This window comes from Crotalus tigris, unplaced genomic scaffold, assembly GCF_016545835.1.
Source record: "Crotalus tigris isolate CLP2741 ecotype Arizona unplaced genomic scaffold, ASM1654583v1 scf7180000017582.600645, whole genome shotgun sequence".
NCBI lineage: Eukaryota > Metazoa > Chordata > Lepidosauria > Squamata > Viperidae > Crotalus > Crotalus tigris.
The window spans coordinates 198,308-225,952 of NW_024096492.1; the positions used below are offsets into that span (position 1 = coordinate 198,308).

General features: G+C 41.5%; 2 long non-coding RNA genes across 2 annotated transcripts; one reads left to right on the top strand and one right to left on the bottom strand.

Annotated features, from left to right (window-relative positions):
* Positions 1-4,915: 4,915 nt before the first annotated feature.
* LOC120315838 lies at positions 4,916-22,899 on the top strand. Its single transcript, XR_005558795.1, has 4 exons — positions 4,916-7,458; positions 20,161-20,339; positions 21,157-21,253; positions 22,299-22,899. It is a non-coding gene; the product is annotated as an uncharacterized LOC120315838 (long non-coding RNA).
* Positions 6,601-10,007, bottom strand: LOC120315833. Its single transcript, XR_005558794.1, has 2 exons — positions 9,861-10,007; positions 6,601-9,107 (listed from the first exon to the last, which is right to left on the bottom strand). It is a non-coding gene; the product is annotated as an uncharacterized LOC120315833 (long non-coding RNA).
* Positions 22,900-27,645: the final 4,746 nt, after the last annotated feature.

The window sequence follows — 27,645 nt, forward strand, 5'->3', positions numbered from 1 at the left end:
AAATGTTGTAAATCAAGGACTAGATATCCTTGCATAAAAATATGGCCACCTTTCGGTAATATCCATTGTGTCCTTGCTGCTGACACTTGTTCTCCTTTGGGGGGACAATCACAAGAGCTGACCAGAGGGAGAAAGTTGTTAGTACTTCCTTTTCATTGTGATTCTGCTTGCCTGCTTGGAGAGGATGGGCAAACAGTAGCAAGAAGTCGGAGCAGCAAGATGAGGGACTCAGGAAGTGACAGTACTAACCTCCCCAGTGAAGTGTTGGTATCCGCATATGCTCCATAGCATCTCACTTTGACATTGCCATTTGGGGTCCCATCAGAGTCCATATAGCTTAAACCTGGGTGATCAACCTAGAGCCCTAGGGCTGCAGATGGATTCAGTTTTGTTCACAGACTCATAAAGGTAGTCCTTGATTTAACAACCATTCATTTAGTGACCATTTAGTGAGCACTGGTGGGATTCAAATATGTGAACAACCGGTTCTCTGTGTGGATGCTACTTCCGGAAGTCCATTCTGGGCCTCATTTTGAGACTACACCACCCCCTTCCAAGCATGATGCAAATATGATACAAGGAGTCAGTTTACTCTATTGCTTAAGGCGACTGACTAGAAAGCTGGGGGTTGTGAGTTCAGGTCCCAACTTAGCCTGGAAAACCAACTGGGTGACCTTGGGCCAGTCCCTCTTTCTCAGCCCAACCCACTGCACAAGGTTGTTGTGAAGAAAATAGGAAGAGGAAGGTGTGTCGGATGTATTCACTACCTTGGGTCATTTTTAAAACAATAAAGACAGGATACATATAAGTAAATGAATATTCTGCCCACTTTGCCTTTGTTTTCCTCCCACATCTGCCTTTGTCCTTTCCAAAGAGCAAAGAGTAGCCATCAAAAAGATGTTTATTCTTGCAAAACTATAGAGCTGATCAGGAGTGTCCTGGCATGGCTGGAACATCCTGGGAGGTAAACATTTTCAGGGCTAAACTCCACACTTACATAATGTGGCAGCTTGCCAAGGGGCAGGTAGAAGGCCTCCTTTCTGCCCAGGTGGATAGATAAGGTCACCTCCTATTGACTCACGGGAGAATTATGTGACTTGCCCAGAGTCACACGTGAGAAAGTCAGGAAGTGGGAATTGCTGGCTTTTCAAGCCTCTTGTGCCACCCTTCAAATGCCATGGACTTCAACTCTGCCATAACCCAACCCTCATGGCCTTGTGTGGCTCAAGGATTATGAGGCTTCAGAGCCTACCCTTCTCAAAAGTAGCCCATCTGGGAAGACTCATTGATGGCCTCTCATTATCCAAATGGACCATCTGAATAATAAAAAAAGAAAGATCTACAAAACAATTTTTTTATTTAATTGGTTTGGGGTTGCAGAGAGAGAGAGAGAGAGAGAGAGAGAGAGAGAGAGAGAGAGAGAGAGAGAGTACCCAGGTTGGTCCTGAAAGTGATTGATAAGGTTGTCTATGTAACCTTTCAGAAAACCCACATACAAAGGACATAAACAGCTCTTCTCCTGTATCATCGGTGCCCATCCTTCAGTGGGGCTGATGGCTGTTTGAAACTTTTCCTCCCTCACTCTGTTGTTGGCCCACAAGGGATTCAAGTAGCTCAAGAAAGTGCAAACTTCCTGAATTTTTTCGCTTGTATTTACTTTCTACTTGGCCTTTTTTTTAAAAAAAATTTTTGTGGTCTGCTGCACTGACTAGGTTTCCTGCTAGGCTTCCTGCTCAGTGTTTGCTTTTAATTAAAAGGGAGAAGAAGCCGTTGATGGGAGCCCTGCGTCCAGTGGATGCCTTGGCTGGACAGAGCAGCCATTTTGGATCCTATCTTGGCTCCCCCCTGCCGCATTTGTCTGCAGAAGGGCTTGTAATTAGTTGCTTTTGCTGATAGTTGGTATTTTCTGGAGGTAAATGTCCCTAGGAATCTCTTGTACAGTCTAATTAAGCAGCTCTCCCCCATGAGCAAAATGCCAAAAGTCCGTCATACTTGCCTGGATGTGGTACAAGGTCAAGTTAGAACTGGGACATATCATGTCAAGCAAAGAACTGAGAAAGTGGCACTTTTGTTTATTTTTTATTTATTTACCAACTTCACTATTTTTTTTAAATAAATAACTCAAGGTAGCGAACATTCCTAATGCTCTTTTTTCTTCCTACTTTCCCCAACAACAATCCTGTGAGGTGGGTTGGACTAAGAGAGAGTGACTGGCTTTTATACTTAAGGTAGGACTAAAACTCATGATCTTCTGGTTTCTAGCCTAATACTTTAACCAATAGACCAAAGTTACTGGCTGTCCAGCTATCACTGAACTAAACCTACCAGCATGTTTCATTATTGGTCACCTATAACTTCTTCTGGTAGGAGTTGTAGTTTAGTAATCTCTGGAGAACCTCAGGTTGCCCAGCCCTGGTCAAGCAAGCATGATAGAAGCAGGATGATAGAAGACAAAGCCATGAATTACATCAGGATTGGCAAAACATGTGGACTTCAATTCCCAGAATTCCAAGACTAGCATAGCTAGCTGGGGAATTCTGGGAGTTCATAGAATCATAGAGGTGTTCTAGTCCAACCCCTTATCCAAAGGAGGAGTCCTTATACCATCCCAGGCAAAGAGTTGTCCAGTTTTTTCTTGAAAACGTCCAGTGATGGAACATCCACAATTCCAGGAGGCCAATGATCTCACTGTGGGTTGACTATTCACATATCAAGGTTGGGAAACCTGCATTATATGATCCGGTGTGGATGTTTCTGCTGGTCTGAGGTCTCCAGGTAGGGTGCAGATCTGTGCCACCACCCTGTTTGTCAGTTGCTAACAGGGGCAAAGCCTGCCTGAGAAGATTAAGGTGCTCATTAGGGGCACCCACACATGTTTCTGGAAGTTTTACCTTTAGTTTTTTTCTACCCCAGTTTTCTACTCCTGATGCCTCCTCTTCAGGCTAGTTTATTCTTGCCTTCCTTTTTCCTTTTTTTCCCTCTCCTCCTCCTCCTCCTCCTCCTCCTCCTCCTCCTCCTCCTCCTCCTCCTCCTCCTCCTCCTCCTCCTCCTCCTCCTCCTCCTCCTCCTCCTCCTGGAGTTGTTTTTCTATTTTCTTTTCACTTAAGCTTTAAAAGAATGTGTGTCCTTTGAAAGTGTGCTGAAGGTTACATGAAAATAAGGCAAGGGCCCAGTGGTGGGATTCAAATATGTGAACAACTGGTTCTCTATGTGGATACGCTTCTGGAAGTTCATTCTGGGGCTGGACAACAAAAAATTAGCTACCGGTTCTGCCAAAGTGGTGGAAACAGGCTGAATCCCACCACTGCAAGGGTCCCATTCCTTTTGCTATATATAAAATCCTGTGCCTGAATATATGAGAGAGAGAGAGAGAGAGAGAGAAGATCTATGCATTGTTCAAGTGCGGAAGAGATATAACAGGAGTCCCTTTGACCAAAACATTTTGCAAGTTTCCTATCTCTAATCATCGACCTTCTCCAAAGACTCAGCCTTCTCCCACTGCCAGAACTTGTCAGTCAGAGCACATCCGCTGCTGTGTCATGGTAGAATCTGTCTGGCAAGCTTCTTGAGATGCCTTAGTAACAGGAGGGTGGATCTTCTTTTATGCTCAAATATATTATTAGTAGTAGTAGTAGTATTTTTGGTTTGGTTTTTTTTTTTTTTTTTAAAAAAGCATACATTTCATGTGTCCTCACTGGGTGGAGGTGCCCATTAGAGGGCGAAGACCGGATGGGTTGAGCCAGCGGCTCATATGCAGGATCTGCGTTTCACATGTTACCTTGTGCACGGTTGAGCTTTGGATCAGCCCAAGCCAATGTTGCTTCCTCTTGAACCTGGGCAGGCAGGGCAGAGGCATCAGCAGGAGCTGATGTTTTCATCAGAATCTCTAGACCAGTGGGGCACAGTGGTGACGGAAATGCCATGCTTTTTGTACTGCGCAGATTGTCTTGAGGGATGTAGCAATGGAGTGGGCCTTGCACAATGATGACACAATGCTCCTTTCATCATTGAACCCCCCCGTCCTCTGGAGATACCTCGGAATGGAATGGAATGGAATAGAATAGAATTTTTGCGTTAGGAGTTGTTCTTGCTATTTTGGAAGTAGAAGATTATTACCGTGTTTTCCCCAAAATAAGACTGGGTCTTATATTAATTTTTACTCCAAAAGACTCATTAGGAGTTATTTTCCAGTTAGGTCTTATTTTCAGGGAAATACGATACTAAATGCATCTGTCTTGCTGACAATCTTAATTTAATGGGGCTTATTTTTGGGGTGGGGCTTATATTACGAGGGTCCTGAAAAATCATGTTAAGTCTTATTTTCCAGTTGGGTCTTATTTTCAGGGAAACACGGTATTACTGGTAGTCCTTGACTTACAACTATTTGTTTAGTGACTGTTCAAAGTTATAAGGGCACTGAAAAAAAGTGACTGGTTTTCTGCATCCCATGGTCACATAATCAGAATTCAGGTGCTTGGCAATTGGCATGCCTTTATAATGGTTGCAGCATCCCAGGGTCATGTGATCGCTATTTGCAACCTTTCCAGTTGGCTTGCAATAGACAAAGTCAATGTGGGAAGCTGGATTGGCTTAATAACTGCATGATTCACTTAACAAGTGCAACAGTTCGCTTAACAACTGTGGCAAAAAGGTCATAAAACCAGACATAGCTCAGTTAACCACTGCTTTGCTTAGCAATGGAATGTCTGATCACAATTGTGGTTGCAAGTTGAGAGAATTTAACAACAACAGCAACAATAATAATAAAGTTGGAAAGGACCTTGGAGGTCATCTAGTCCAACCCCCTGTTCAGGCAGGAAACCCTATACCATTTCAGACAAATGGCTGTCCAGTCTCTTCTTAAAAACTTCTAGTGTTGGAGCACTCACAAGTTCTGGAGGCAGGTTGTTCCACTGATTAATTGTCCTAACTGTCAGGAAATTTCTCCTTAGTTCCAGGTTGTTTCTCTCCTTGGTTAGTTTCCATCCGTTGCTTCTTGTCCTGCCTTCAGGTCCAGTTTTTTTATGGTAAGATCATCTGTTCGATGGTCTGTAGTTTCCCCAGCTTAAATCTCAAAGGAGATTTTCCTGAAGGAACTATTCCCAGCAGCCCTTCATAGTGAAAAGTATAAGCCGCCAGAGAGGCTGCAGATTAATGGAGAGATGTTAACAGTTAGCCAGCCACCAGAAACTCCCAAGTGTAAGTCAGCCCAAAACACCACCATGAGAAATTGGAAAGAAATTATCTAGACTAGAGCCCTGAATATAAGACAGAAAAACATAGAAAACACATAGAAAAAGCCTGCAGGGAAGAAAACTTTTGTTACATTTACATGCCAGATTTGGGGACATTAATTCCCCTCAAAGCATTAACTCGAAGAAAAGAATGATGGAAGACCTTGAAAGCAAAATCCTTTGCAATATACAGCCCCCCCCCCCCCAGCTACTCTGCACTGAACGCAGAAGGCATGAAGTGGAGCCCTTTTGCAGGTATCTTCTCTTGAGTTGCTTTGGCTGGCTACATGTTCCTTGTTCCTCAGCCTGGGCCTGGGATGGGTAGCTGTAAGTGTGACTCAGGGCCAGTTGGAGGTTTTCCATCAAGAGGTCACAAAGACCTGTTTGACAGGTTCCTATTTTTTTTTTTTTTTGTTGTTACACATTAGCATGGTGCACCTGAGAAAGAACAGAGGTGTCAGGAATCTGTTGTCACTGCAAAGGGAAAAAAGTTTTTTTTTTTTAAATAAATAAATGGTTTGTTAACATTACACAATTCAGTCCCCCTTTTTTGTGTCTGCTTGAATAGAGAGACTGTCAATAAGACCAGCTGCCACTCCTGGGTCCCCTCTTGGCAACTGGCAAATCCAAACACCTTTGCAGTACAACAAAGAAACATACAGAAAGCAAGGACTGTAGCTCTCCTTTGGCAGGATACAGTGCAAAATTCCCTGTTCCTGTTCTTCACTGAAATAACTCGGGAGCCATATGAATGGCTTCGTTTTAGCTCTTCATGGGATGCTAACTCAGATAGAACGGTTTAATCCATAAAACTGGGTATGAATGGAACTGTGAATAATTAGAACAGTGTGCAAACCTGGGCATGAAGATTTCAGCCACCATTTTTCAGCTTGCCTGAGGGCAGCATTAAAATGCCCATCTGGCTACCATCATAACTTCAGGCTGAGGATGATGGGGAGGATAATCCAACACATCCCAAATGGCAATGGGCCATGGCAGATCTTGTGAAGCTACATTTTCAAAGCCTCTTCATATTATACTTCTGATGTGAGACTTCACATATCTTGTTTGTTTGCCTAGGAAACTAAGCCGTCCATTTTTCTCACCCCTATAATGTTTTGATTCAGAATATGTTTTCCAAAGGTTCTAGTGCTGGATGTGATGCACAAAATCTTCTCTTAAAAACAGTAGCCGGGAATGGGTCACTTATTTCTGTCTTGATGTTCTTTATTTAACAGATAATGTTGCTAGATTCCAGGCAGGATTTGTTTAATTTTAATTTTAATCTTGTATTTTATTTTTTAAATGTTATGTGATATAATATGCCTTATTTCAACTGTGATGCTTCTGACACAAATAACAAAACTTAACAAATCAAATTCAAATTTATTTATGACAGCCCTGATAGAAATAAAATATTGAATAAAAGACGTGTTACATCCTTTTCTATATATGGGTGTATTTGTGTACAAGAGATAAACAATAAGTATAAAGGAGTTATAAAAATATAATGGAATCTAAAAATAATTAAGCACAAGTTACTAAAATAAATCCAAATAAAACACTATTATAAGAAGTTCTGATCCTAAATAACTGTATGGCATATCATACAAATGGTAGCCCAGAACTGGGTGACTTAAGAGATTATTTCTGATTCCTTGTCTGAGAATAGTACATTAAATAGAAATCACATTCCCTATTTGGAAATTTCTTCAAGACAGGATATATAAAGCTCTGTCTAGAGTCCTTATATAGGGAGTTGTACAATAGCATATGGCTTAGAGTTTCTATTGAACCATCATCATATGGATTTAACAAATCTGGAAATGGCAGCCTTATAAAACAGCAGATAGTTTTAGCTCTCCACTGAAACAATAAACATTGAAGGATATGATTGGTTTCTACTGTAATGTTTAGAACAATGTTTCTCAACCTGGGTAACTTTAAGATGTGTGGACTTCAACTCCCATATAAATATATCTAAAAACCAGCGGCTGGGGATACACATATACACACACACATCCCCAGCTGGCTGGTTTTTATAATAGCATTAAACACTTGGGCCAGATGATAGAATCATGAGTTGCAAGCGGTGTTAAGAATTCCCAATTGTCTATTAATTGTTTAAACTGTTTTCATTTTTTTTAAAGGTTATTCCACCCAGAATCTCATTTATGTGAGTTTGGCTGCCACCTACATGGTTTGAAGCATCAAAATGTAACAGGTGGGACATGAATGTAAGAACTCCTTCTGGGCTTAAAGAGGTCCTTCTCTCCCCCACTTTCACTTTTGTTAAAATCAGCAGGGACAAGGACATTGGCACTAAGGAAGGAACAATGGTGGGAACAGGAACCCTGATATATTAACCCACAGTTGGTGAAGTCACAATTCAGAGAATTTCTGGCCCTGACAATTTTTTGAAATGTAGGAAGTTGTAGGGGAAATTTGGTTCTCTCCCCAAAATTCAAAAACTGCACATACTGACATTTCCCTACTCACAGTAAACAGCAATAACTCTGCCTGAAGCATATTTGTGGTGAGATTGCATGACTCTCTCAGGAAAAGGGTTTGGTCTGTGCTTTTTTTGAAATTTCACCAGCAGAAGATTTAAACTACTTTGCATCCTTTGTTTAAGGGATCTGAACATATGCCCCACTGTAGGAAAGAAGGAGCATGCCATCATAGCAACAGCAACACAAAATAAGAAGAAGAATTGGAGAAGATCAGAAAGTATCAAGATCTGAAGATCGAAAGATTATGGCATAAACTGGCTGTGGTGATCCCAGTGATTACTGGAACTCTGGGCGTCATATTAAAAAATCTTGGATGGCACTTAGAAAATCTTCACATTAACAACATTTCCATCTGTCAATAGCAAAGGGCCAAACTGCTCAGATCTGTATGTAATGAATACTATGTCAATATATTATGACATCCTAGGTTCTTGGGGAAAACTCAATGTGTATGAAGGCCAGTGCCCACTGGCAGCTGTGACTTGACATTGTTGTGAACTGATGTTAATAATACTTTTATCTTAGATTCTTGGGAAGAATCTGATAATCCAAAATATCAGCTCCTCTCAGAGTTATGGCAGACTTCTATAATTTGGGGTTGATATCTACTAATTGAAAAGAATATTTGTACTCAGGGTTAAACTGAGGGGGTTCTTGAGGCTTTTTGAGGTTGGTGATTGTTTTGCAGATGTTTCGTTATAAAACTAAGTAACATCATCAGTGCCGATGACGTTACTTAGTTTGGTAATAAAATGTTTGCAAGAAAACCAACAAGCTCAGAAAGCACCAAGGTATCCATATAATATTTTGTTGGTCATGTTGACTGAAGTTTATAGAAGTCTAACATGGCTTTCCCCACTCCCCCCATTTGCCTTCCAGATGTCTGGACTCTAGATTTTGTTTTCCAGAATTTTCAAAAGTGCCTGGGTAATTCTGGGCGATGATATCCTGATGTTTGCAGGAGATATTGGAATTGAGATAGGCATCAAGTTGGAAGAGGCTGATCTGCAACTGATGAAAATACAGCAGCTAATTGGTTAAATAGCGCAAGGTTCAGAGACAATATAATTCTTGTACTGAAAGATCTGCACTGGTTGCCAATTGTCTACTGGGCACAATTTAAGTTATATGGCTTGGTGCCTGGATATCCTCACAATTGCCAGATACAACTGGATTCAACCTGTCCAAAGTAACCCTCCCACAAGTAAATGTTGGGAGTGTCCCATTTCCAGGAAGCAGATGGGCCCAAATTCCAAAGATGGTGGTTCTCCATGATGGCCCAAGTCCTCTGGCATGGCTTCTCCCTGGAGGTGACATTGGCTTCATTGAAAATAGACTTCCAGAAGCCAATTAAAACCATCTGGTTCATGTAAAAAAAGGAAAAGGTCCTTAATTAATTCCTAGCAATTTATAGAACCAAACCCATAAATACAGATTAAATACATCTTACATCTGGTCCAGCTTGGTATATGGACTCTGAGTCATGATGTTTACTGTTGGTAAGTGTCATGAAAGTCAAGATAATTGTGACTATATAATAGAAGTCCCACCCCATTTTTTCCTGCATATTCTGATGCTGCCGGCCTTTTCAGGTACTCCAAATAAGGAATGCAAAGCATAAGTAAATGAATCTTGCAAGTCTGAAAGCACCTCTCCCCTCTCCTGAAAACTAGGGAGGTCCTTTCTGGTACCACAGCCAACTCACCATGGGACAATTCAACAATTCAATTTAATTATTTAAAATAATTAAAAATTAATTTTTGTCATTCACATTTCATTTTGTCCCTTCTTTTGCATCTTTTCTTTAATGATTCTATTTCACCTTTTTTTTTTGATATTAGTGTAACTCTTGTCCTGTGGCAAGTTGGTTGCAGCAAGTTGGCCACGGCGAGTTGTCCTAGGCCCCTTCCTGAGATGCTTCTTTCACCCCCCACCCTCCACCCCCCACCCCCATTCCTCCTGCGGGCTGAGATATCTCTCTTCAGACTATTGAGTAGACTGTGGCTTTTCCTCTTGTCCCCCCAAGGTCATTCTCTTAGGGATGCATGTTAAAAAAGAGGTGTCCTTCAATTAACTATTTTGACTTTTTGACACACACCCCCCCCCAGAGTACCTTATCCTCAGTTCAGGTTTCAAGGCTTGAAAACCCGCATATATCTCCTTTTTAGCTGTTGTCAGTTTCCTTTGATATTTTTTTTTCTTTCCTTATATACGTCCTTACAAAGTCTGGGCTAATACTTGACAGTCACGATGAGTCAAGGATGGGAAATATGATAAAGCAAGCTGCAGTCAGTGCTGCTCACTGATATGGCTGCTGCGAGCACAGAGGGACCAAAACTATTTCGTGTGGTTTAGGTCTGAAAAGAAGAGAAAAAGGAAATGCAAGAGGATGACTCTCATAGAAATAATTCTGACTGAGATCAGAGCTGGGTTTTGTCTGTCAAATGAGTTTGTGGCAAAGGTGAAGCTACAATATTCACCACCCACTTAGCAGGAATGCAGCAATTTGGAATTAAAATCTACTGGTAAATCTCTATGTTACTAGAAAATTGGTTCCTGGTTGGCTTTTGGATATAATTGGAGAAGCTGGTAGTCTACAGAGAACTAGGAAAATGATACCAATAGAAGAGAATATCTTTTGCTCAGGGTCGAAATGTGGACTTCTCGGTGCTGCTCTGAGCTGGCTGTTTCCTTGCAGACGTTTCATTACCCTACTAGGTAACATCATCAGTGCTGGAAGGGACTGCAGTTTGCTCTCTGCTCTTTGTGCTCATAAGGAAAATTATCTTAATGGAGACATGCAAGCTCTGCTACCAAAGCAAGGAGGAGTGAAATTTATCTGAAGTCTACAACTGACAGAAAATATTCAGAAATGGCTCAGACAGATACCTCCCCAAGTCACAGGCACAAGTGAGGACTTTTGTTATTTCTTTGATTGGCATCCTTATTACCTTCTTGCCAAACCTCTCTAAAGATATATTTTGCTGCTGGAGACATAATAGCTAATGACATGTCCTCCTCCTCTCTGTATCAAGTGACACATGGCTCAAGGCCAGTTAATCTGGTATCCTGGGCAGACAATTCCACAAAGTTCTCTCCTCTCCCATGGAATAAAACTGTCTCCAGAATAAATCCCAATGGCCAACCATTTGCTGCTTTTTCATGGTCTGCAGTATCCTTTTAAAAAATGCAAAAGATGGGTGTGCTGGAGAGAGAGGGGGGGAGGGAGAGAGGGAGAGGGAGGGAGAGAGGGAGAGGGAGGGAGGGAGAGGGAGAGAGAAAGAAAAGGGAGACACAGAGGGAGGGAGGGGGAGAGAGAGAGAGAGAGAGAGAGAGAGAGAGAGAGAGACCGACCCAAGAGGGCCATATGCTTCAGACCGTATTTTGTAGAGAGAAATAAAACAAGATTCAAATGAAAACTGAAAATGCTCTATAAGGAAATGAGAGACTTATGTTCAGGCTACATAAGTGGTTTAACAAAGGGCTGTACAAATGAGGCACCAGAGCTCCTCTAAAGACAATCTGTGTTTCCATTCAACCTTGCTAAGAAATACAGATTCCACAGTACAAGCATAAGCAGTCAATCTCTGGACCAGAAGGCACATCTGGAATTTTGAGAGCAACCTGTCTTAATAAAGTCTCATAAAATAGCAAAAAAAAAAAAAAAAAAAAAGAGATCATCATCAACTTACAACCATTGGTTTAGCGATCATTTGAAGTTACAACGGCACTGAAAAAAGTGACTTTTGACCGTTTTTCACACTTGCCGCATCCCCATGGTCACGTGATCGAACTTCAAATGTTTGGCAACTATTCATGATGTTTGCAGCGTCCTAGAGTCATGTGATCACCTTTTGTGACCTTCCGACAAGCAAAGTTAGTGAAGAAGCCATGTTACTAACTTAACAATGGCAGCGGCTCACTTAATCACTGTGACAAGAAAGGTCATAAAATGGGGCAAAACTCATTTAACCGCTGTCTTGCTTAGCAACAGAAATTTTGGGCTCAATTGTGGTCTTACGCCCAGGACCATCTGTCACAGTGAGCGGCTATATAAATAGTAATAGTAGTAAAGTTGGAAGGGACCTTGGAGGTCATCTAGTCCAACCCCCTGCTCAGGCAGGAAACCCTCATTCATTCATTCATAAATCAAATCAGTGTTTTTTGAACTTGACAACCTGAAGATGCGTGGACTTCAATTTCCAGAATTCTCCAGCCAGGAGAATGGAGAGGTAAATCAATTAAATCATCTGTGAGAGGTAGTTGCCCAGCTTCTTCTTAAAAACTTTCAGAGTTGGAAAACCTACACTATCCCAAGGTAAATTGTTCTGCTGTTCAGAAAGTTTTTCATTATATTTAAATGAAATCTAGATAGTTGTAATTTATATCTACTCATCTGTTTGTTTTCTGGCCCAAAGGTCCTGTTTTCAAAGCCCTGACTTGTAATTCACCATCATTCTTCAGTCTTTATGTAATTTTTTAGGTAATAATTTTTATGTATAAAATTACTCTGCATAAAAATTATACTGCTGGTTGGTGCTGTGCTGCACTCAATTTCGTCTTTATTCTTAATTAAAATAACTTTTTAAAACATTTTAAATATGGGTGGGTGGGCAGCCTAGTTGTTGAGCTCTGCCATAAATGATGTTTCTTGCCCCTCCATGTTTGTGTTTCATCCTGAAAAAAAGAGTATCTGTTCAAGTTTCCCAACATCTCACTCTGTGTCATGAAACAGCTAGTATCACCTTCTGAATCAGCCAAAGAGGACTTTTTTAAAAAACGGAAGTATTCTTCTTTTAAGTAGCTTTTTTTTCTTGGCCCTTTGCCTCCCCTGAAGCATCATAAGTTCTTCCCATTTTGGAAACTGAAAAGATTGTTTCTAGACAGTCAATACTTCCACATCAAGCATATACTACAGGTCATCCTCCATTTACAGCAGTTCATTAAGTGACAGTTCATAATTACCGTGGCATTAAAAAAAGTGACTTGTGACCATTTTTCACACTTATGACCATTGCAGCATTCCCCTGGGTCATGTGATCAAAATTCAGATGCTTGGCAACTGGTTCCTATTGGTGACGGTTGCAGTGCATGTGCAGTGCATGGGGGTCACAGGATCACCCTTTGCGACCTTCTGACAAGCAAAGTCAAAGGGGAAGCCAGATTCACTTAACAAGCATGTTGACAACTGCAGTGATTCACTTAACAACTGTGGAGAGAAAGGTTGTAAAATGGGGCAAAACTCACTTAACAACTGTCTTGCTTAGCAACAGAAATTTTGGGTTCAGTTGAGGACTATCTGTATAACTGAAGGCTTACTCTACTTCAGTTCTGCCCAACTTGGCATCTTCCAGATGTTTTGGGACAGCAGTCCCCAGAATTCCTTCTTAGCATGATCTTTTGGCCTTTGATATGGTGGCTGGGGAATTCTGGGAGTTGGCAAATTGGGGAAGATTGCTTAACTGTAATGAATTAGAAGAACACAATCACTTTGGTTCTGCATTATCCTTTAAAACTGCACTGATTCTCCTCTTAATTAGCCAATTTTCAGTGGCAAGGTCAAATGGAGCAATTCCCCCCCTTCAGATAATAGTACTTTTATTTATTTGACATCCACCAAGGATGTGACCAATGGCATGGTGCCAAGATAGGTAGTCATTCAGAAAATAAGTCATAAGCATTCAAATCACTGTGCTTTTTTAAAAAAAAATGTGCAGTGCAATTTTCATTTGTAATCTGAGCACATTTTGCTTGATTTTGTGAAAATAATTAATCACAATAATTGTATGTTGGCTTTCTCCTCCAGAAGTGACAGGCTGAACAGCTGATGATGTTTTAAAAAAATGATCAAGGTAGTTTTAAGAAAGGTAAAAGTCACCAATTAAATAAAATACAATCAAAAAGAAAAATTACAATAAAGGATTAAAATAGCAATTTGGTTAAACTCATAGATACATCTATGTGGCTCCCTTGATAGCCAAAGATAAAATACGTAAACCTAAGGACCGAAAAGCTTGCAGAAATAAATACAATCTCTAATTGGTTCCAGAACTCCCATTGAGAATTATCTTAATCTCTCTTGTAATCCTGATACAGTAATTCCTGGTTCTAATCATAGCAGGAATCAGATAACTTTTTTGGTGTTGAAAGTAGGCTAAATATTGGGCCTTGCAGGGTAGAAAAATGAAATCTGATTTTTATTCTCATTGCATATGTTAGTAGTTCTTCTTTCTATATTTAGATATTTTTCCAATGATTTTCTTCTTGTGATTCTTTCCTTATATGTTTTGTAGTATTTAAGAATCTTTTTCTCTCATGTTTTAATTTTTATTTAGATGGTTTAGAATAGTCCCCCTCCTTTATTTAGTTTATTAATTTGTATAATGTGCTAAGTTTTTTTCTTCTAAAGCTGTGTTTGTCATACTTGGCAACTTTAAGATGTGTGGACTTCAAGTCCCAGCTGGGGAATTCTGAGAATTGAAGTCCACCTCTTAAAGACCCCGAGTTTGAAAAACACTGTTCTAAATTATATAGCCTTTTTGCAGTGGTAATAGAGTTACATAATGCCTTTTAAGCAATGTTAACTGTAATGTTAAAAAAAACTCAATTTCATTTTTTCTTTAAAAAAGGCCAATGATACTTATTTTTTCTAACATCTACAAATCCAAAAAGCTCACCCAAAATAACAGAATGTCTCATGTGATAACCTCATGATTGGATGACCCATTCCTAAGCAGTCCTCTGAGGTGTATTTTTTCCCTTTTGTTTCCATTTTAAATTGTAGCTTTTGCTAGAAGAAAGTGGCATGATCCTGATTAAAATAACTCAGGAATAGCTGAGATCAGTCTAGCTGTCTGTCAGTCTGTCCATCCATCCATCCGTGCATCCATGCATCCATCATCTGTCTGTCTGTCTGTCTGTCTGTCTGCCTGCCTGCCTGCCTGCCTGCCTACCTACCTACCTACCTACCTACCTACCTACCTACCTATCTATATCTAATCTCCACTTTCTATAGAGGGATTATTGAAGGCATCCTGTCGTATTGTATTACTGTGTGGTTTGGAGGTTTCAGACAGGAAGGCTGTGCAGAGAGTAGTGAGGACAGCAGAAAATATTATTGGAAGTTCACTTCCTTCTATCCAGGACATGGCATAGAAACGATGCTTGACCAGGGTCCGCAATATTGTCTGGGATGCTACACATCCTTTCCTTGATTGGTTTTCTTTGTTACCTTCTTGGGTGGGAGGGTGGAGGCTTCATGGTATCTGAGGCCGTTAGATTCTGTAATAGCTTTGTACCATATAATATCAACCTTGTTAACTCCCAAGAGTTTTTTCCCCGCTATGTATTCTAAATGGTCTGTGATTAATATATATATTATACACATATGTGTGTATATCAGTGGTTCTCAACCTTTTTAATGCCGCGACCCCCAACCAGTCGTAAGTCGAGGACTACTCAACCGGTCGTAAGTCGAGGACTACTCAACTGGTGCAGCACCGTTTGCAGAATGGGACTTTTGGCGGGCTCAGCAGGGCAGAGACAGCCTGGACAATTCCTATGGCTTTTGAAAGCCAATAGAATTAGACTCTATTCAAGAGAGTCTATTCTATTGGCTTTCAAAAGCCAATAGAATAAAAGGGAGTAGCACAGCTAAGGAAAAGGGGAAAAAAAATGGCGGACTGCGTTGTTTGGCGACCCCCGGGAAATGGTCGTTCGACCCCAAATGGGGTCCCGACCTACAGGTTGAGAACCACTGATATAGAATATAAAGCCATTTATTCTTTGCTCTAAGAACATTTTTCTCCCTTTTCATGCTGTAATTACTGGGATATTTTATGTAACAACACTGGAATATGGAAGCAGATGAATTTTAAAATGGCATTTGCTAGTATTTCTTAAAAGGTGAAAAATCTGTTTACATTTTTCCCATTATTACTCTATGACAGGGGTGTCAAACTCAATTTCATTGAGGGCCACATCAGCATTGCAGTTGCCCTCGGGGGGGGGGCAGGGGTGTGTGGCCAGGGTGGGTGCGGCCTATTGGGTGGGCGTGGATGGAGTGGATGTGGCCTACTGGGTGGGTGTGGTTTCAGCAGGCAGCGGGGCACTCTCCTCACAGCACCGAGAAGTTGAGCCGGGCAGTGTGAAGCTCGCCAACTTTGCACCTTGCTGCCTGCTGAAACTGGGCAGGCTGGGAGCTAGGCAGCATTGCACTTCTCATCAGATTCACGCCACCCAGCTCAGCTCTCGGTGCTGTGAGGAGAGCGCCCCGCTGCCTGCTGAAACCAGGCAGGCTGGGAGCTAGGCGTCCTCGCGTTTCTTTTGGGATTTGCGCCGCCTGGCTCAGCCTCTTGGTGCTGTGAGGAGAGCGCCCTGCTGCCTGCCAAAACCCCTCCCCCAGAGCCCATCAAGCTGAATATGTGAAGTAGGCGAGGGCCATTTGCTGGCCACTTCCAGGTGATGGTGCATTTCTTCATTCCTCACAAAGGGTGACACCTCCCTAGCATGCACCCAGGGGGTGGGGCTGACGTGGCAGGGGCTGGTTCCTCGCTGTTTCCAGACAGCCTTGTGGAGCTAAGACTGAATGTGTTTCAGCATAGATGGCCACCACCAAATTGTTCATTGGCTCCTGGCGGACTGCGTTGTTTGGCAACCCCCGTGAAATGGTCGTTCGACCCCAAATGGGGTCCCGACCCACAGGTTGAGGACCACTGGTGTATATAAATATACATATACATACATATGTGTATGTATATGTATGTAATATATGTATATGTATGTATATATACACACACATATATACACACATATATACACTACACACACACACACACACACACACACACACATATATATAGAGAGAGGGGGGGGCAGGGAGGATATCAGAATTTCATTTTTTCATGTGTCCCAATGTGTCCACAGAAAAAAGTGACAATAAAATTTATCTTATCTTATAACTCTTCTGGCTCAGTGTCCTCATAACTCCAACCCTGATTTAGGAGATATTCTCCTTTCTTCTGGCAAAAAATGGGGGGGGGCACGGGAAACAGCAGCTCTAACACTATTTTTCTGTTACTGAAAGGGCTAAGCCTTTCCTCTATCAAGTCCTGACAGCTCTCCTATCAGTTTTGTGGGTGTCTGTGTGTGTTTACGTGTGTAGGGTGAGGCAGATAGGCTGAAAGAAGGCTCCTGAAATAATTTCATGGAGGAGAAGAAGTTGCAGGAACTGCTGACTCATCAAATTCCCTTATAAATCATTACCAAAATATACACATGTTGAGACAGGAAATTGTCATCCTTGGAGCATCCTTCATTAAAAATACCTGGCTCCCAGCCAAAGAAGGAAGCTCTCAGTTCCCCCCTACTTGGCTGTGGGGCTTGCAAAACTAACTTGGGCTATAGAACTAGAGAGGATTGGAAGCAGTTGCCACCCCTGAGTTTCTTAGGACCATGAACTAAGAAGAACAACAACAAGGAGATAGGAAAAAGAAGGCACACCATTTGGGCACTGCAACAAAAGAGCGCACTACAGGTAGTTGTCGACTCCCAAGGCTACATGTACTCCAAATTGTTTCTGGCAGTTCTTCCACCCCTCCCATTTCCACTTACCGTACTAAAAATCAGCAACATCATTTCTTGCTTTTCTGCAATGATCCGTAAAATTCTTAGGAAAATCCTAGGGAAAAAAATCTTGCGTAAACTAGGTTTCGTGGCATGCCCCTCCCCTGACTGTCTAGAAACTCAGCAGAAAAATAGAACTCAGGGCCTCTTTCAAGCTCCCTCAAGGGTTCTATTGCTTCCTTCTTATACATACAATAGTTGGGATTGTTTTGGCTGAAGGATAAAGCTGCAAAGATGAAAACTGAGATTTATATGTAACATCCTGGATTGACTGGGAAATCAAAAAAAATCACCTCTGTGAAAAGATAACAAACTATTCCCATATTATTGCCAAGAAAACTATTAAGCTTCTATGTACTTTGACTTGCAAGCAGGGTGGCATGCATTCCTATGGGACGAAAAATATAAAATACACAGATACCTTCAAAGACACATAGTTAGGAATGCATTGCTACAGACTTGGGAAAAAATAAAACAAAAACATTATATAAGAATTCCAATGTGGCTATCCCCAACAGAAGCTCTGAAACATCCAAACCTACTGGATATAAATAAGATAATTAGATACAAGGAATTAGTAAATGAACAGGGAAATATGAAAACAAAACAAGAATTGGAACAAGATATAGGCAGAGAGATTGACTGGTGGACATTTACACAAATTCAATCTAAATATACAGAGGACAAAAAATTATATGAAATACAAAAAGAGCCGCAAAAATTGGATAAAAGTATACATGGAACAGAAATAAAATTAATTAGCAATTTATACAAATACCTATTGAGATATAAAATGGAAGACGAGGTTGTCAAAGACACAATGATTAGATGGGCAAAATTTTTTGGATATAATATAGAATTGGAGAAATGGGAAAAAATATGGGAAATAAGCATAAAATTGACTATGTCAGTGGCATTCAAGGAAAACCAGTTGAAGATGTTTTACAGATGGCATCTTCCACCAGCAAAGCTTGCCAAGATGTTCCAGAACAATTTGCCAACATGTTGGAAATGTAAAAAAGTACATGGAACATATTATCATTTATGGTGGACATGCCCAGTTGCGAAAAAATACTGGACTAAAATAAGAAGATGGATCGAAGAAATAATAGACCAACCCGTAGATTGGAAACCAGAGATCTTTTTGCTGGGTATTTTAAACAGAAAATATAGTAAAGAAATACACTACTTAATTCTACATATAACAACGGCAGCAAGAATAGCATACGCACAGTTCTGGAAAAATGAGAATATACCATCAGAGGAAGAAGTGATAGAACAATCCTGGATTGTGCTGAGATGGACAAATTAACAAAAGAGATAAAAGAAAAGGAAGACACAAAGTACTATCTAATATGGAAAAAGTGGTATGACTGGTTGGAGACTAGAAATAATAGAGGAGAATAAATGTGGAAAGGTCGAAAATGGAAAATGTGTGTATAATAATGTATAGTAATAATAATATGTATTATTATTAGTATGAAGTATAGTATGAAGGAAGAAAAATGTAAATAAGAAACAATGGGGCAACAAGGACAAATATTCTAAAGAAGAATAAGGGGGGGAAATGTAAATAATAGAAGATTACCGTTACGAAATCGCTGTTAAAAAAAGGGAGGAGTATACACTGTGTGTGTATGTGTGTTATGTTTTGTTTCGTTGGTTTAAAAATAATAATAAAAAAAACAAGCTTCTATGTACTTATCAGGCCTTGAGCTCAACTGGGTGTCATTACCATTTAAATAGAATGTGATAGCAAGTGGTATTGATGCCTTTAACAAGTTACAATTTGTTACCATTAAACTTATCTGGAATCTGCTGCCTTTCCCCTCCCTTTCTAGCCGCCTGGTGGGGTGACTCTGCTCTCCAGAAAGATGGTTCTCTGGCTATTGTAGCAATACTATGTTTTCTGTTCTAGTTAAGGGAGCCACAAATGCAAAGGGGGGGGGGAGAGAAATCCCAAGAACCCACCCACCTACACTGAGCAATGCATTGCCACTCTGGAAAAACTGAATCTTCTCGAAATGGAATCATCTGCCTGGCTTTAGATATTAGATAATCTTTATTGTTATTTTTTACTGTGGGCACAACGGCACACATTGAAAATGAAATTTAGTTGCTTGCTCCCAAAGTGTACACATACATAACACACTTTTAAACATACTATATACAACATATAGCTTCAATTGCAAAGGGATTCTGTGCAGATATACCAAGAAGCACATCACAGCCTCTGAAGTTTGCTGACATTAGCAAAATAACTGACACCCTTTTTGACTGCAGGCAGGGAGGGGGTGGTGTTAGTTTGGAAATGGTTTAGACAGCTCATCTCCTCCATATGAGGTTCTCTGGGTTGGTCCAGCAGAAGAGAAGTGAAGGGGAGGGCAACCATTGTCTTCCAATCTCATCAAAGAAGCAACCTTTCAAATGCTTAACATTCCTCAGCTCCAATGGGGCCTCCGGCTGATTGTCTTTCCCTGTTTACAAAACAACAGGAGAAGGGTGTATGCCCCAAAGAGAGGAATGTGCTTGTTTGCTCATCTCCTGGTCTTCAGTAGTGTGCTTATCTAGGCACGTCCACCAAGAGTTGCTTCCTAGTCCAAGAGTCCAGACAAAGGGAAGGATTGAGGAGACTCACCAAGATGAGCTGGAGAGCTATCATCATCTCCCATTGTTGCTCATCAACACAGATGCTACCTAAGATTCTAGAGGTAGTAAATAACAATCAGGACAAGGAGCCATTGAGGGACTCATCCACTTAACAACTTTCCAACCTGCTCTTTCTGCAGACCATGGAATGCCATAACCCAGCTGGTTTTCATGCCTAAGGCGGGACTGGAATTCCCAGTCTCTTGATGATTGGTCCAAAGTCACCCAGCCAGCTTTCATACCTAAGGTGGAACTAGAACTCCCAGTCTTCTGGTTTCCAGGCCAGCACCTTCACCAATACACCAAACTGGCTTAAAAGGTAATTCCTGAGTGAGAGTATTTTCATTTCTGCTTCAACGCTAGAAGACATTCCATGCCATTTTAGAAGCTTTTGGAATAAATGTGTTTTTACACCTGTATTTAGAAATATCTATTCAACCAAGCTGACAGTTAGTTTAGTGGGTGACAATTATGGCCTGCAATCTCATTGTCAAGTCTTACCTTACTGATTGGCTTATTTTATACAATTGCATTTCTGTGGTGTTTGTTAAAGTGTGCGTTTAAAGCAGTGATTCCCTTAACAAATGTGAGAGAATTAGGGAGGTTTCTTCTTGTGTTGCTTCCAAATGTTATCTGGATATTTAGGACTTAAAATTGTTTCAGGGCTTTTACTTCAGCAACAGTTCCTGCACTTCTCTATCACAATCATTTTTCTGACTCTATACAACCAACAAAGAACTGAAGCAAAACTTCCAGGAACTTTTGAGGAACTGCAGAAGCCTGACTTTCTGATGCTGGTTCTGAACCAGCTTTTGTTTCTGCTGGTTTGTTATTTTTTAAAAAATAACTTCAGCAAGTTAGCTAACAAGTCACTAAGATACCTGGGTTGAATTAGCTGAGAAGGTCAGTTGCAGATGTTTATCCATGAAATCAGGGATGGTCTGATGGGTTTCTTTGTCCATGTTACTCTTCCACCTTTTACCAAGTCTCTGCTCCACAAGGAAGTGGCCTTTAAATCATGCCAGAAACATTGAGTAATATGGCCTGTAAAAATGAACAGGTTGCCTATTAGTATTTAGGCATACAGTACTTTTGACCTTGTTTGGATATTGCTACACTTGTCTTTTATTTTGCAGAGACTTCAAATTTGAAGCTTTGGCTCAGGCCCAAAATGTCTGAGGCAAACAGTATATAAACCATCCTCCTGGAAAACTACTGGGAATACTGTCTTGGGTGAGTTTTCTTGTGTTACATGAACATTGGGGAGATGTTCTTGGAAACAGGGTTTGAACTTAGTTCTTGCATCAAAAGCTTGGTCTCATGTTGGATCAGAAATTAAATCTGATTTTACTCTTTTATCCGGATGTGGAAATAAATTGTAAGACTGCAGCAGAAAGCAATGTGAAGAGAAGAAGCAGAGGATTTTCCTTGTTTGTTATATGACATTTTTCCTTTTCCCTCACCATCTTTTTTTCCTTTTGGGATATGTATTTCAGAAAGTAAGCTTATGGGCAATGTCTGTCTTCTTTTATTGATTGAAGAAAATCCTTTAGAGATGTTTTGGCTAAAGATGTAGATTCAATTATTTCCTACTAAAATAAATAATTGCATGCTTACAAAGAGAATAGTTCCAATTTAAGTATGACAGTTAAGAGAATTTACATGCAGAGATAAAGCATTTGGAGGGAAATGACATAGTTAACAGCTGTACTTAGAAAAGTCACTATCTTAAAGACTAAAAATAATTTGCAGATTACTGTGAAGAGAATGCACAAATACCAGAAATTATCAGAATTGACCTGAAATAGGCAGAACAACCCACCTCTGCATGGTTTAGCCCATTCCATCTGCACTTAACCTATGCCTAATCATTTCAAAGCTATGTAACTCTTTATATAAAATATAGAATACATGCAAAGTTTGCATTAAAGTGGTGAAATGGCTTGTCAGCACAACTTAAAAAAAAAAAAAATCAAAAGCTTGTAGTCCTCCAGATCTCTGCTCAAGAATCTCCTAGCATTTTTCAGTCTTGGATCTGCTGATGAGGCCTCTTGGGAGTTGTAGTGCACAATTTCTGTAGGCTCACAGGTTCCCACCCTGAGCATGTGCATTAATAGGGACTTTAAACTTGTACCTTGGCTAGGCTGAATCTGAATATTAGAACACGGTACACTATGTGCAAAAACAAATCAGTAAAATCCAGGCACATGAAAAAGTAGCTTGACAGGGTGAAGGCTAAACTTGTCTCCTCCCTAATGGGCTAGTTTTCTATCCACAGGTATACATTCTAAAGGCAGATCCACAGGTGAACATTTCAGGGAGGCAGTTCAGAAGGCCCTGGAGTTCTTCCATGCATGTCAGCTTTTTGGCCTAAGTCCAAACATCTTCAGTACAGATGAAAATGAGAAGATCCTGCAGCAGAAATGCTAGTCCAATAGGACTTCTGCATAAACTTGCTGATTCTTGCCATTTTTTTTTTTAGGTCCAAAGGTTGAGTTCAGCTCCGCTGTTCTGTAAACGTGTCAGATTGCACGGAATTTGGCAGTCTGTATTCCTGGGGGGGGGGGGGTGTTGAGCAAAGGCGGTGGTGGAAAGTCACACTGGGGAGTGCAGTTAGAGGCAAATGGTTCCATCCCTGTGAAAGGAGCCTCCCAGTTGGCTGTCGCCACTTTCCCTTCAAAGAAAGGGATGGTTCTGTAGTCTTTCAGGTGAAAATGGAAATCACCATTTGAGAAACATGGCTTGGACAGATTAATCTGCCTCATAGAAGAGGGGGTCAATCTATTCTCCAAAGCACTTGAAGGCAGGACAAGAAACAATGGATAGAAACTAAGAAGAACTAAGAACTAGAACTAAGGAGAAATTTCCTGACAGAACAATTCATCAGAGAAATGGCTTGCCTTTAGAAATTGTGGGTGCTCCAACACTGGAGGTTTTCAAGAAGATAACAGACAACCATTTGTCTGAAATGGCATAGGGTCTCCTGCAGGGGGTTGGACTAGAAGATCTCCAAGGTCCCTTCCAACTCTGTTATTCTGTTATTTCTTCTGAGTAGGGTTGATTAAATGACTATTAAGAAATTGGGTCTATTAATCCCATGATACTGGTGTGTTGGGAGGTGGAGTGGCCCTGTGTTTATTCCCTAAAGGAGGAAAGACCAGTTCATAAAGGCACTGTTCTTGCATAACTCCATCAGGGTAGTATTTTTGAATCTTTATACCTGGAGAGATGGAAGCCTCTTTTAAAAATAGCAATTGTTTCCAAATATCAGTCAATCCCCATGTGATAACCATAAAAGAATGTGGAAATGACCTTGAAAATGGAATGGATAAACCATTAAGGGAAGAAAAATGACAACTCTGTCCTGGGAATGTAAGAGGGACGAGAAGGAAACTCAAAATAAACCCACTTTGATTCTCTTTAGTATAAGATAGGACAGAGAAAAATTCTGGTAGACTTCTAAGTTTCTATTTGTCCTATAGCAAATAAAATGCCAAGCCTGGAAACCACACAGTGTCTGTTTTCTTGTCCAACTTAGATGGCTGACAATAACTAGCTGCAAACCTGGGTCTTCTTTAATCCTCTTTTTTCTCATTTTTAATTTCGAAGGGAATCCTGAAGGCAATATTCTGCATTTGCATAACACACATGCTCCTGATTAATCAACAATTTTCTGGCTTTGCATGTCACCTTAAATCACAAAGTAATCATGGGCTGGATTTACAGAACACGCACTAAGTTGAAAGGTGGTTGGTTAATTGTAACCCAATCTGTCAATTAACCACAAATGGGATAGTTGTTGGTGGTTTGGGTGAAGTCCAGGGTCTGTGGAAGATCAAAAGTTAAAGATACACTTCATAACTCAGCTTAAGAGAGGACCTTTCCTCAAATAATCCAGTGAGAACTGAGCATGTTCAGTGACCCAGAACATTGCTTCCTCCTATGGTGAGAGGGGCAAGAAGGTGAGAAGGAATCAGGTCCAAGAAGATGAGTTTGGCCTCAAGAGATTGTTGGACATTGTACTTGTAAAAATACAACCAATATCTGGAATTCAAGGCAGGAAAGCTTGATTGGAAAAGGTGATTTCTAACCCAAAGTCTGAGAAGCTGCCTCTCTTTTCTTTTGGCAGACAGCCAGATCATTAGGCAATGCTCATTTGTTAAATCTTTGCTGATTATAACACAAAGTACCTCAGTTGGGTAGGTTAATATTTGGCAGATACAGTAGGAATTTTTACAAAATTGTGCCTTTCTCAGCAAGACTTTTTTTTAATGGGGCTGAAGAAGAGAAATAGTAGCAATCAGCAAGAAAGACCCCCTGATAGGGTGGGGTGGGACTTGAAAGCATCTCACCCCAAAGCTGGCTGTTGACAAGGCTTCCCTTAATTTCCTTCTGTGCAAATAGAGTCCCTTTAACAGAGCAGATGGTCAGATACGGTGGTGATTGAAACCCATGTAAATAATCAACACAGGCCTGGCTGAATAGAAAGAAACTACCCACAGACAATTGAAGAAGAATCTTTCAGTCCTCTGAACCAGCTTGTTCCCCACATGGAGCACTGCCTGCAATTAAACTTTAAGGGAACTATAGATTGTGAAGTGCAGTCACAAAGTCCATCATATAGCCCAGGGGTCCCCAACCCCCAGTGCATGGACTGGTACTGGGCCGTGGCATGCCAGCAACCGGTCCGCACAAACAAGCAAAGCCCCATCCACCAAATGCAGGCAGCACACAAAACCACGCCCCCTCCAGTCCATGGAAAAATCTCTTTCCACAGAACCTGTCCGTGGTGCCCAAAAGGTTGGGGACTTCTGTTATAGCCCAATCATATACAGCTAGTCCTTGACTTATAACCATTTGTTTAGTGACCATTCAGAATTATGATGGCCCTGAAAAAAGTGACTTATGACTGTTTTTCATACTTATGATCAATGTAGCACCACGGGATCAATACCTGGCAACTGGCATGTATTTCTGAGAGTTGCACTGTCCCGCAATCATGTGATCACCATTTGTGACCTTCCCAGTTGGTTTCCAACCAGCAAAGTCAACGAGGAAAACTGGTTTCTCTTAAGGACCCCATGATTTACTTAACAACTGCAATGGGTTCCTTAACAACGGGGGCAAAAAAGTTCACAAAATGGGGCACAAGTCACCTAACAACTGTTTTACTTAGCAATGGAAATATTGGACTCCATAATTTGAGTACTACCTGTGGCCCATTTTGCAGCCACAATTTGGTTGCCCAACTAATTTTCAGCAGTAACTTTTTAAAATATATAAAGCCAGGTCTGCTTTAGAGCAGATAATGAGTTCCATGAAGCGGTTGCATTACTGAAATTTTTACAATTCGAAATTCTAAATAGAATAGAATAGAATAGAATAGAATAGAATAGAATAGAATAGAATAGAGCTGGAAGGGACTTTGGAGGTCTTCTAGTCCAACAGGAGAACCTATACTGTTCTGTTTTCGATGTAAAGGCATTGAGATGAGGCAGGAGTAACAACAGTCTTCTCTTTATTCAGATCACAACAGAACCAATACCAATACACTGATTCCTCTTATACCCCTTTTCAGGGACAGTGTCAGCCAATCAATGCAATGGATTCTCCCGCCTTGTGCATGCACAATAGGTTGGAGACAGCCTGTCTGGTCCCGGGCATCCAAGTGGTCTGCCCGGGCCACTTTGCAACTTCCTGCACCTGCTGAGTCACTCAACAGGCCCAGGACATAACACCCCTCCCCTCTTATTTCAAAACATAATACTTAATATTTTACAATACTACAAATCTAATATCTTGTCAATCCTTCAACCATAACACAGTAATACTTACTATTTTGCGTTACTATAAATCAACATTTGTCTTTTGAGCATGTTCTGATTTCTAAGTACCCTTAACGCCTGCCCACCTACTGACAGGAGTCTTACATAGTCCTGTAAGTGCTTGGGTGGACCTCTGGCTCGCTCTGACCTTCTTGGAGCAGTTGTGACTGCCTGGCCTGCAAGCTTGCCTGCCAGGCCCGGCAGACCAGGACTTTGATGCCCCTGTTGTGATTCCGTGCCAGCCTGTGCTCACAACAGCTGAGTCTGAGGAATCTGATGAGGAGGTGGAGGAGGCATTTGAAGGGCCATCAGGGGCAGAGGGAGGCTCTGATGAATTACAGGACTCAGTTTGATGCAGAGTCTGGGCCCTCCAGTCGTGTTCCTGATGAAGCTCAGCTGTGTGAGGAGCATGAGTCAGACCCGGAAGACCCACACCTCATGGACTTGCTAATTGACGCCCGCACACGTCGTCAATTAGTGAGAGTAAATCAACAGCAGTCAATGAGGCACCTCCAGAGTAAAAAGAAAAGGCAATGAGAGGCAATGCCTTGGGACTGCTCAATAAAGAGAGGAGATGTGGGTGGTGATGGTTGCTGAAGGCAATCATTTGCAAAGTGCTTCTTGGAATCCTGGTTTGTTCGTCTTGCTTGTGACTTCTCTGTTTGTCTTGCTTGTGACTACTCGTCTGTTTGCATTGTGTTTCCTTTGGACTTGAGTTTTGCTGTTTGTGTTTTGGACTATTTGACAGGTTTGTCAACCATATTAAAAGAGTTTTGTTTTGTTGTAAAGTCTCCAGCCTATTGCATCAGCAGGGGTTTGGTCCTTGTGCCTTTAACAAGGACAGCAATAGGCTGGGATAGAACAGTTTTGCCTTCAGCCACACTCTCTACTATCATGGAGCAGCTACATGCTGAGAACATCCAGCTCTCCCAGCAGCTGGCTTTGTTATCTGCTCAAGTTTCTCAGCTATCTGCCCAGGTTACTGCTGCTCCATTACCACCCAGGAGAAAATGCCAAGTGGCGAGACCGGACAAATTTGATGGCAACCCGGACATGTTTCCTGTGTTCATGGGACAATGCCACTTGTACATTAGTGTCAAAGCAGAGGATTTCCCCACTGACCGGGATATAGTGGGGTTTATGATAAGCCTGCTTTCTGGTTCTGCAGCTTGTTGGGGTACACCCTTGTTAGCCCAATGTAGCCCATTGCTGGACAACTTTGTGGGGTTTTGTGATCACATGCGGTTGATGTATGAGGACCCCATCAAGACTCAGACAACTACCCGGCATTTGAAAGCCCTGAGGCAAGGCCGACGCCCCCTGCAGGGCTATATCAGTGAATTTTGGCTGCTTAGCCAGGATTCAGCCTGGAATGAGGCTGCGCTCATGGACGCTTTCCAAGATGGCTTGTCGGAGGAGATGTTGGATGAGTTGGCCCGTGTTGAGCTTTCCCCGGACCTTAATGGGCTCATTCATCTCTGCCTGAGGATTGACGCCCGGCTGTAGCAGCGAAGGAGTCGCCGTGCTACCCCAGAGAGCCATAAGCCCCCCATTGTGAGTGCGACCCTGGTCCAGAGGGAGGAGCCAATGGAGTTAGGTGCTGCCAGACCTTGTCTATCAGTGGCAGAGATGAACAGGCGACATTCAGGGGGGTTGTGTTTTTATTGTGGGGACCCTGGACATTTGGCTGCTTTCTGCCCCAAGAAGTGACGAGGGGCATCTGTGATGGAGCTGGTCCCAAGACTGCCCCTGGCTTCCCTATTGGGAAACGGGCCATGCCCTACCTAAAAGGCCTTTTGG